This window comes from Dioscorea cayenensis, chromosome 1 (assembly GCF_009730915.1).
Source record: "Dioscorea cayenensis subsp. rotundata cultivar TDr96_F1 chromosome 1, TDr96_F1_v2_PseudoChromosome.rev07_lg8_w22 25.fasta, whole genome shotgun sequence".
NCBI classification, from domain to species: Eukaryota; Viridiplantae; Streptophyta; class Magnoliopsida; order Dioscoreales; family Dioscoreaceae; genus Dioscorea; species Dioscorea cayenensis.
Window position 1 is genome coordinate 24,105,327 of NC_052471.1, and position 11,079 is coordinate 24,116,405.

At 42.0% G+C, this 11,079-nt stretch overlaps 2 non-coding genes across 2 annotated transcripts; both read right to left on the reverse strand.

Annotated features, from left to right (window-relative positions):
* Nucleotides 1-6,475: 6,475 nt before the first annotated feature.
* On the reverse strand, nt 6,476-6,582 carry LOC120267479. The gene has a single exon (XR_005538475.1). It is a non-coding gene; the product is annotated as a small nucleolar RNA R71 (small nucleolar RNA).
* A 3,846-nt stretch (nt 6,583-10,428) lies between these two features.
* On the reverse strand, nt 10,429-10,535 carry LOC120268364. The gene has a single exon (XR_005538920.1). It is a non-coding gene; the product is annotated as a small nucleolar RNA R71 (small nucleolar RNA).
* Nucleotides 10,536-11,079: the final 544 nt, after the last annotated feature.

Genomic DNA, 11,079 nt, shown 5'->3' on the forward strand with positions numbered 1-11,079 from the left:
AATACTCCCGAATTCCATACTTTCATTGGGGTAACAAAATCGGGCACACGTTTACATCGTGAATCACTTGCTTCTTCAATGATGTACACGTTGGTGGATCTCTTGTTCTTATATGCATAAATCAGAATGCTCGAGTGTGACTGTCTTTGTGCTCCTCCAAATGAATGTGCTCACTCGAATACGAGGAGGTTGGCACACACTCTAGCATCTCACACCTGACCTATGTCTTTGCGTTTGAACCTTAGCAAGATCACCTCCAGAAATAGGTGCATTATGATCCACATTGGCCTATTTCCTTCATACTCGGCCTCACAACCCTACCTATATAAAAGTAACATAAAAACACACATATTAATGTAAAAACCTGAGAAAAAAGTAATGCTCAACATAAGGAATGAACGCTTCGCATTCATATCGCACAAACACTTATCAAACTCGCACTCGGATAGAATCACATGGAATTTTAGGGATTCGAAGTGATAAACCCTCTTCCTAGATATAAACCTAACCCTTTGGTCCAAGTGAGAGGTCCCTAGTCACAATTAAGTCCTAGGTGGTAAAATCACTTCAACGCTTCACTCCGTTGCCTTTGCAATTAAGCCCCTGCGGAAGGTCATCCCTTATCCCATTTACTCTATTATGACTGCAAAGAACTCAAGGAATTGGAGGTAGGATAAATCACATTGGAGGGGAAAAGGGACGCTTTGCTACCTCTCGACTCACCCTCTCGACCCTCTACAATCTAGGTTTGTCTAACCCTCGTGGTGTGTTACTCACTCACAAGGGTTGGCAATATGAACTCTCAATCCTAGTGTAACTCTAAGGGAGGATTTAATCAATCAAACATTCAAGATTGGAACTCAAACAAAACATCAATTAATGCAACATAATAGAAGGTTTAATAAAACAAATACATCCTAGGGTTCACAAATCCAAGTACCCACTAGGTGGTTTACCTCTCCATGGAGCTAGTTATAATTAACAATGAAATCAAATGTAAAAACAAATAATCCATAGAAAACCGCCTTGATACTCATGATGATGGTCTTGTGGAGAGGCTTCATCTCCTCCAAAGGTCGACTTGTCCTGCCAAGGACACACCTTGTTGGATCGGTGCCGATGAAAGCTCTCCTAATATTCTTCTTCCAAGTGGAGCGCGATGTCAAAGCCAAAAAATATCTCTGAAAACCCTGCAAATACCTCTTAAAACCCTATCCGCAGCCCCCTCTCAAGTTTGGGAAAGAATGGAGAAAAGAATGCTGAAATCGCGGCTGAATCACGGCTTAAATAGGGCTCGAATCGGGCATGCACACGACCCTGTGGATTTGCCACAAGGGCCTATGGAATTTCCGGACTAGCATGGATAATTTCCACACACTCATGTGGATTCTTTGGAATTCTCTTTTTTTGCTGGTTGTGAATAGTACCTGCTACAATAAAAATCTTGCTATCAATGTACATGCTGGGATACTCGAATGTGACTGCCTTTGTGCCCCTCCAAACCATTGTGCTAGCTTGAATACATGGAGGTTGGCACACATTCTGGCATCTTGTACCTGACTTATGCCTTCGAGTTTGACCCTTCTCAAGATTTTCTCCAAATTGTGCATTCACGATCTACATTGGCTTCTTTCTTTAACATTCACATTCACAATCCTATATGCATGAAAGTAACACAAATGCACAACTATTAGTGCTAAAACCTGATAAAAGTAATGCTCGTCATAAAGAAAGAACACTTCGCATTCTTATCACACAAGCACTTATCAAACTCCCCCACACTTAAACTTTTGCTTATCCTCAAGCAAAAATTATAACATTGAAGAATAGATGAAGGAAATATTGGAAGTGCTTGGTCTTAGGTTCACCAAAGCATACAAAGAGAGCATTCTACAAGTAAGGGAAATTTCAACATTAAATACGAAAAATCAATGCTCTAGCTAAACACTTGAATCAAAAAGGACAACAAACCAGAAATTGAGTAAGTGTGTGTACAAACACACTCATGTCAACCCAAAGTATACTCCTCAATGTTCTAAGTATAAAGGACTTATTTATCTACACAAAGTGACACAAACTAATAAGAAAAAGTTGTAGTAGCTTCACACATCCTCTAAGGTAGCCCTTTCCAAAGCGGCCGCTAAGATGGCTTTCACACTTTCGAGGTGGTAGCTCTTTCTACATGGGTGGTAGAATTCATTCATCCTATGAGATAGCTCTTTCTCTCATTAGGGCATAACTAGTATCCGACTTATAAGAGTAGCTTGATACTTCATAGGTGGTAGCTCTTTCCACCCAACATGCATAATTAAACAATAAAACTATTTTGTTCTTCTTTGTCCTTTTTCCCATTTGTTTTAATTAACAAAATAAACAACTATAACTAGTCCCTTTAACATCGAACTTGAGTTTCCAAAAGAGTTTAATGAGCGAATACTGCAACAAGTGTCAATCTGCCAAAAATTCCTAGAAATTCAAGCAAGAACTAGAGCATCAGAGCATTCAATGTTAACAAGTCTTCTAAACTCAAGAATACAATCATTGCAACTCTGGTGAACCTCCATTGGCTATGTGAGCATGTATGTCAATCAAAACTAATATAAAAGATATGTGCACTACAAAACTCCCCCCACACTTAAGTTGTACATTGTCCCTAATGTACACATGCAAGCTCACTCATAATATATGTCAATCGAGAGTATATGTGGGAGAAGCAATCAAAACAATACTCCCCTGACTTCTAGTGTTGCATTTGATGGAGCTAAATCATTGAGAGCAATGTTCCAACGGGTTGTGAAGCACACACGACCAAGTGCAAAAACACTTCGGTCGTGTCCATGACTAGTTCTCAATTCCAATACTAACAAGACCATATGCATGCATTCACAAGGAGGTTTAGTGAATCTCAATAAAATAAAACCAACTCGAGTAAATAACAGGTAAAGCAATGAATATAACTCGATACCACAAAACGAAAAATAAACTCAGAAGGAAAGTCCTTTCTGAGTATACAAGTCTAAAATGAAATGCAAAAGTAATAAAGACGATGAAAAATAAAGTCAAGTGTCGGTGTCATCAGCTGTCGGCTCTGCTGCTACTGCTGGATAATCGAATGGTGCCAGCAGATCAGGTGATGGTGATGTCAGAGGAACTGGGGGAGTCTATCGTCACTGAACAAACGATGAGGTAATGTTTCACTCAAGAATCTGCTGTAGTGTGTCAAAATGTGCCATAAACTCTGTACACTATGCGGCCTTTGTAGCTCAGACCTCCGCAATCTCTGTCCGTAACACCCCCACCCCACTCTCGAGCCTCTAAAATCGATCATAATCTTGAGATGGTGAAAACATGAGTACTAGGGGTGGCTCCTCTACCATAGGAGGTGCCTCGGTCTCCATCTGTGTCGGCTAAGAACCCTCGGCCAGATCATCCTCTCCCTCTTCTACCTCTGGGTCTACAAGTAATTAGCGCATATACACCGGACAAAACCCTGCGCACCATCCCCATCAACCTCAATGTCTCTATACCTAAGGGAACAGGTATACTCACCTTCTCAGTCCCCCTAATCACAGTCAGAAGACCCATACCCATAACCAATCTCATGATGTAGGGGCCCAAGAAGATCACTCCTAATCTGGCATATTGCCCTTGATGTCGTAAATACTCAGTGATGATATGTCCCAGATGGATCGGTGTGCTCAGAACCATCGAATAAAGATATAGGAGTTCCTGCCGGCTCAGGACGCTGGTACTGTCACCACGGCCGTTCACCGACCTGCTCATAATGGCATGCAAATATCGATATGCAAGTCAAGAAAGGCACATGGCCTTGGACACCCTTGGCTCATACTGCCCTTGTCCGTATAGCACTCCATACGCCCTCTGCGGGGTCAAGGGACTAAGATAGTCTGTCGGTAACTGAGCGTACTCCTCAGTATCTGTGAAAGCCGCCTCATACAACCTGATAAGTGCTTGTGTGATAAGAATGCGAAGTGTTCTTTCCTTATAATGAGCATTACGTTTATTAGGTTATAGCGATAATACTTGTGCATTTGTGTTACTTTCATGCATATAGGGTTGTGAAGCCGAATGTTAAAAAAGAAACCAATGTAGATCGTGAACACACTATTTAGAGGAAATCTTGAGAAGGGTGAAAAGCGAAGATATAAGTCAGGTTCAAGATGAGAGAATGTGTACCAACCTCCATGTAAGCATAATGGTTTGGAGTAGCACAAAGGCGAGATATTCGGGTATCCCGGCTTGTGCATTAATAGTAGGATTTTCTCCAATGAGGCCAGCTATTGAAAAAAGCAAAGCGATCTACGACGTAAACATGTGCTCGTTGATGTTAACTCGATGAAAAAATGGATTCAGGAGTGTTTCAGGCAGGCATTGCAGAGTACTGTAGCAAACAATGTAGCAAATTATGAAAAAATGGATTCAGGAGTGTTTCTCCAAATTATTGTAACTCGATTAAATTATCCACGCCGTGCAGAAATTCCACGGTCGTGCGGCAAATCCAAAGAGGCGTGTGGATGCCCAATTTCAACCCTATTTAAGCCGCGATTTCAGCATTCTTTTCTTCATTCTTTCCCAAACTTGAGAGGGGGTTGCGGCTAGGGTTTTGAGAGGTATTGGTAGGGTTTTTGGAGAGGTTTTTTAGTTTCAACATTGCGCTCCACTTGGAAGAAGGTTATTGGGAGAGCTTTCATGGCACCGATCCAATGAGGTGTGTCCTAGGCGGACAAAGGGGACCTTTGGAGGAGACGAGGCTTCTCTACAAGACCATCATCATGACTATCGAGGGGGTTTTCTATGGATTAATTGCTTTTATATTCGATTGCATTGTTGATTGTAACTAGCTCCATGGAGAGCTAAACCCCCTAGTCGGTACTTGGATTTGTGAACCTTAGGATGTATTTGTTTCATTAAACCTTCTATTATATTTTTATTAATTGATGTTTTATTTGAGTTCCAATCTTGAATGTTTGATTGAATGAATCCTCCCTTAGAGTGACACTAGGGTTGAGAGTTCATATTGGTAAGTCTTGTGAGTGAGTAACACACCATGAGGGTTAGACAAAGCTAGATTGGAGAGGGTTAAAGGATGAGTCGGGAAGTAGCGGAGCGTCCTCTTTCCCCTCCAATGTGATTTATACTACCTCCAATTCCTTTAGTTATTTCCGGTCATAGTATAGTGAATGGGCTAAGGGATGACCTTCCGCTGGGGCTTAGTTGCAGAGGCAACGGAGTGAAGCGTTGAAGTGATTTTAGCATCTATGGCTTAATTTTGACTAGGGACCTCTCACCTGGACCAAAGGGTTAAGTCTATATCTAGGTAGAGGGTTTCTCACTTGGAATCCCTAGAAGTCCATGCGATTCTATCTGAATTCTAGGTGTTGAAATTATCCGATTTCTCCTCTAGGACATGGTATAGAGTTAGTCACTGTCGACCTTAGATTTGGGACCGCGTATTGAAGGATTTCCACAACTTATTAATGCATAAGTTACGAGACATAATAGTTGGTTTTGCACTTGAAATGATTGTACTAGGCGGAACAATATCCTATTACCCCATTTATATCGATTGCCTTATCTCTCACTTACTTGTGCTTCTCTTTCTTGTTTTTTTTATTCTTGATGACATTTCATCTTATCAACATAATCATTATTCATCTTCACTTGGTTAAGAAATAATTAAAGTATTCTTACTCCTTACTACCTACGGATACGATACTCACTCACATGGGATTTTATTACGCGGCAAACCCGTACACTTGCGGGACATGCACAAGGGGCGTTTCCATGTTTTTGGCGCCGTTGCCGGGGAGTAGGTGTTTAGAGATACTTTGCACTGTGTTTTCTAAGCTATTCATTCATTCATTCTATTTCACATCTTCTTTTTCTATCATCGTTCTGATTTGTTCTTCTTCTTTTGGTACAGCTCCAGGTTATGACCCGAGGGAATCCTTCGATATTAATTAAAGAAGATCTCGAACTCAAATGTACAGTATGAAGAAAAGGGAAAGAACATGTGCAAGAAACATCAAATCTAGCTGAAGTGGAAGTTGAAGGATCTGCCAACATGTCTGAGCAAAATGAACAGCAGAGAACATTAGCTGATTACGCCTGACCATCAGTACTGGGGAGATAATCTAACATTGTGTGACCCCTAATTATTGCTTTGAACTTTGAGCTGAAACCAGCATTTATCCAGATGATTCAGCATTCAGCACAGTTCAATGGTTTGACCGATGAGGATCCAAACAACCACATAGAAAACTTCTTGGAAGTTTGTGATATGCTGAAGATTAACGGTGTATCGGATAATGCTATTAGATTGAGGGCTTTCCCATTTTCTCTAAATGGAAGAGCCAAGCAATGGCTTCATTCCTTGCCAAAAGCATCCATCACGACTTGGAATAAGATGATCAAAGCTTTTCTTGCTAGATACTTCCCTCTGGGAAAGTTGGCCACGCTTCGCAATGAGATATCCTCGTTCATACATATGGAATTGGAATCATTGTTTGACACATGGGAGCATTTCAAGGACCTTTTGCAGAGGTGCCCACAACAAAGATTTCCCGAATGGATGATCATTCAAACTTCCTATAATGGGTTAAATCAGAGTACAAGGCAATTACTAGATGCTACCGTGGGAGTTACAATGGGGAGTAAAACCTCAGAAGAAGCCCAACAGTTAGTAGAACACATGGCCATGAACAGTTATCAGTGGAATGCGTAGGAATGGAAAAAGGTGGCCAGGCTCCACGAAATAGATGCAGTCACTTCTTTGGCAGCACAAGTGGAATCATTGAGTAAGAAGTTAGACCTTCTAACTTTGAATAGAGTGGCAGCCGTGACTACTTACACCGGTTGTGGCAGAGGACATGATTCCTCTAATTTCCTGATCTCTATTGGTGATGTATCTTTATTGGAGAAAGTTGACTTTGCCGATAATGCAATGAGGAACCAAGGTAATCCATATAGCAATACCTACTCTCAGGGTTGGAAGTATCATCCCAACTTTTCGTGGAGCAACCAAGGACAACCAAAGGCCATGGCTCCACCAGGTTTCCAACAACAACAAGCCCCAAATATGGACAATAGAGTGTCCGGCTTTGAAACCCAAATAAATGACATAGAAAAAGCCTTGACTAGATTTGTGCAATCATCAGATGCAGGGTTCAAATCTGTCGAGGAAACACTTTGCAACCACACCGCTTCATTACACAACCTAGAAAATCAAGTGGGTCAAATTGCGAAGCCTCTATCGGAAAGACCACATGCAAGCTTGCCAAGCAATACTGATAAGTTCTCGTGCGATAAGAATATGAAGTGTTTTTTCCTTGTGTTGAGCATTACTTTTCTTGGGTTTTAATGTTAATATGGGTATATTTATGTTACTTTCATGCAGGTAGGGTTGTGAGGCCGATTATGAGAGAAAGAAGCCAATGTGGGTCGTAATACCCTAATTTGGAGGAAATTTTGCTAAGGTTCAAACGCGAAGACATAGGTCGGGTTCCAGATGCAGGAATATGTGCCAACCTCCTCGTACTCGAGTTAGCAAAACTATTTAGAGGGGCACAATTGCAGTCACATTCAAGCATTTCGACTTGTGCATATAGAACAAGATGTCCACAAACATGTCTGTTATTAAAGAAGAAAGGCGATCCATGACGTAAATGTGTGCCTGTTTGCATTATCTCAATGAAAATATAAATGACAAGGTCCCCTTGCGTATATCCCACAAGTGTACGGGTTTATCGAAGTAATAATCCCGGATGAGCGGGTATCGAATCCATGGGGAATAGGGAATAAAAACACTTAATCCCATTCTTAGCTATGTGAAAGGTCAATAGTGATAAGTGTGAAAATGATTCAATTATCAAAAGTAAAAACAACAAGTAAGAGAGCACGAGAAACGGAAGAGGTAAGGCAATCGATAAAGATGGGGTACTCGGATAATGCTCCGCCTAAGATAATTGTTTCAAGTGCAAGAACCCCCTATTATGCTTCCTAATTGATGCAATGGTGAGTCGTGGAAATCCTTAATCACACAGTCCCAAATCTAAGGTCAACTATGCCTAACTCTATACATGTCCCGGAGGAGAGATTAGATAACCTCTCAACCTCGCACTCGAATAGAGTTGCAAAGAGCTCTAGGGATTCCAAGTGATAAATCTCTTCCTAATTATAGACCTAACCCTTTGGTCCGGGTGGAAGATCCTTAACTACAATTAAGCCCTAGATACTAAGATCACCTTAATGCTTCACTCAGTTGCACACGCAACTAAGCCCCATCGGAGGGTCTTCCCTCAGACCATTCACTCTATTATGGCTGCAAAGAACTCGAGGAACGGAGGTAGAATCTATCACGTCGTAGGGGAAAGGGGACGCTCCTATACCTCTCGACTCACCCTCTCAACCCTCTCCAACCTAGATTTGTCTAACGCTCGGGGTGTGTCACTTACTCACAAGGTTACCAACAAGAACTCTTAACCCTAGTGTCACTCTAGGGGAATTGTTCATACATCCTCTGAATTCCTGTTTTCTCGGCCGGCTGTGAACAGTGCTGCTACAATGGGATCATGTTCCTCAATGATAGACAAGTTGGTGGAGCTCTTGTTCTATGTGCATAAGTCGGAATGCTCGAGTGTGACTGCCCTTGTGCCCTTCCAAATGGATGTGCCAACTAGAATACAAGGAGGTTGCCCCTCCAAATGAACCTTAGCAAGATCAGTGCATTATGATCCACATTGGCTTCTTTCCTTCATACTCGCCTTCACAACCCTACCTGCATGAAAATAACATAAAAACACAAATATTAGTGTAAAAACCCGAGAAAAGTAATGCTCATCATAAGGAATGAACGCTTCGACTTCATATCGCAGAAGCACTTATCAATGGATTCGGGAGTATTTCAGGCCGGTATTGTAGCAGGGAATTGTAGAAAATACTATAGCAAAAATACTGCAACAACACTGCTTACAGCTTGCCGAGAAAACAGGAAAACAGAGAATCCCCACGGGCGTGTGGAAATTCCACACGCCCGTGTGAAAAATCCACAAGCGCTCCCACATGGACGTGTGGATGCCCGATTCCAGCCCTTTAAAAGCCGATTTCAGCTTTGATTTCAGCATTCTTTTCTCCATATTTTTCCCAACTTTAGAGAGGACTGCCGCTAGAGTTTTTAGAGGTATTGGCTAGGGCTTTGGAGAGCTTCTATGGCCCGAACATCGTGCGCCGTTTGGAGGAAGGTTAGTGGGAGAGCTTCCGTCGGCATCTATCCGGTGAAGTGTATCATAGGCCGGACAAAAGGACCCTTGTGACGAGTAGAAAACTCTACACAAGACCATCAACATGACTAACGAGGGGATTTTCTATGGATGATTTGTTTTTACATTCGATTTCTTTGATTATATCTAGCTCCATGGAGAGCTAAACCTCTAGTGGGTACTTGGGTATTTATGAATCCTAGGATGTATTCGTTTCATTGAATCTCTTTATTATGCTTTCAATTAATTGATGTCTATTGTGAGTTCTAATCTTGGAGACTTGATTATATGAATACTCCCCTAGAATGACACTAGGGTTGATAGTTCTTATTGGTAACTCTTGTGAGTGAGGGACACACCATGAGAGTTAGACAAAGCTAGATTGGTGAGGGTTGAAAGGGTGAGTTGAGAGGTAGAGGAGCTTCCCCTTTCCCCTCCGGTGTGATCTATCCCACCTCCATATTCCAAGAGTTCTTTTCGGCCATAGTAGAGTGAATGGGCTAAGGGATAACCTTCCGCTGGGGCTTAGTTGCGAGTGCAATGGAATGAATCGCTGAAGTGATTTTAGCACCTATGGCTTTATTGTGGCTAGGGATCTTTCACCTGGACCAAAGGGTTTGGTGCAGCTCCAGGTTATGACCCGAGGGAACCCTTCGATGTTGATTGAAGGAGATCCCGAGCTCGAACGTACACTTAGAAGAACATGGAAAGAACCTGTGCAAGAATAGTCTAATCTAGCTGATTTGGAAGTAGAAGAATCTGAAAACATTGCAAAACAGAATGAGCAGCAGTGGACCTTATCCGATTATGTCAGACCTTCAGTATTAGGGACACAATCGAGCATTGTGTGTCCCCCGATTATAGCTCATAACTTCGAGCTGAAGCAAGCATTCATCCACATGTTGCAGCAATCTACACAGTTTAATGGTTTGGCTGATGAGTATCCGAACAGTCATATAGAGAACTTTCTTGAGGTATTTGACATGCTTAAGGGGTAACGGATGATACCATCAAGTTGAGAGCCTTCCTATTTTCCTTGAAAGGGATAGCGAAGTAGTGGCTACACTCATTACCTAGAGCATCAATTACCACATGGGAGGAGATGGTAGAAGCTTTTCTTGCCTGTTATTTCCCTCCCAAAAAATCTGCAAAGTTTAGGAATAAGATCTCATCCTTTGTATAATTCGAATTGGAGTCTCTATTTGAGACGTGAGAAAGGTTGAAGGAGCTCCTGAGAAAGTGCCCGCAACATAGATTCCCAGAGTGGACAATTGTTTAGACCTTTTACAAAGGTTTAAATCTGAGTACAAGGCAACTCTTCGATATGGCAGCATAAGGTACCTTAGGTAGCAAGACCCCCGGTGAGGCCCGTCAACTAATTGAAGAAAAGGGGTTAAACAGCTACCAATGGAATGCTAGGGAGAAGAAAAAGGTGGCTGGCCTCCATGAGATAGATGCAGTAACCTCATTGGCGGCTCAAGTGGAATCATGGAGTAAGAAGTTAGATCTCCTAACTTCGAATAGAGAGGCGGCGGTGACTACCTGCACCGGGTGTGGTGGAGGAGATGCTCCCTGCGATTACCCGATCTCTATTGGTAATGCATCTTCGGTTGTGAATGTCGATTTTGTAGGTAATGCTATGAGGAATCAAGGATACCCATACAGTAACACTTACAATCCCTGCGATTACTCGTGGAGTAGTTCATGTGAACTTGACGAAGTTTTGGTCCTTTGAGCTACCTATCATGTTTCTCACTGGTATAGTTTGCATATTAGGGCAGGCTCTGATTGTGTAAACATG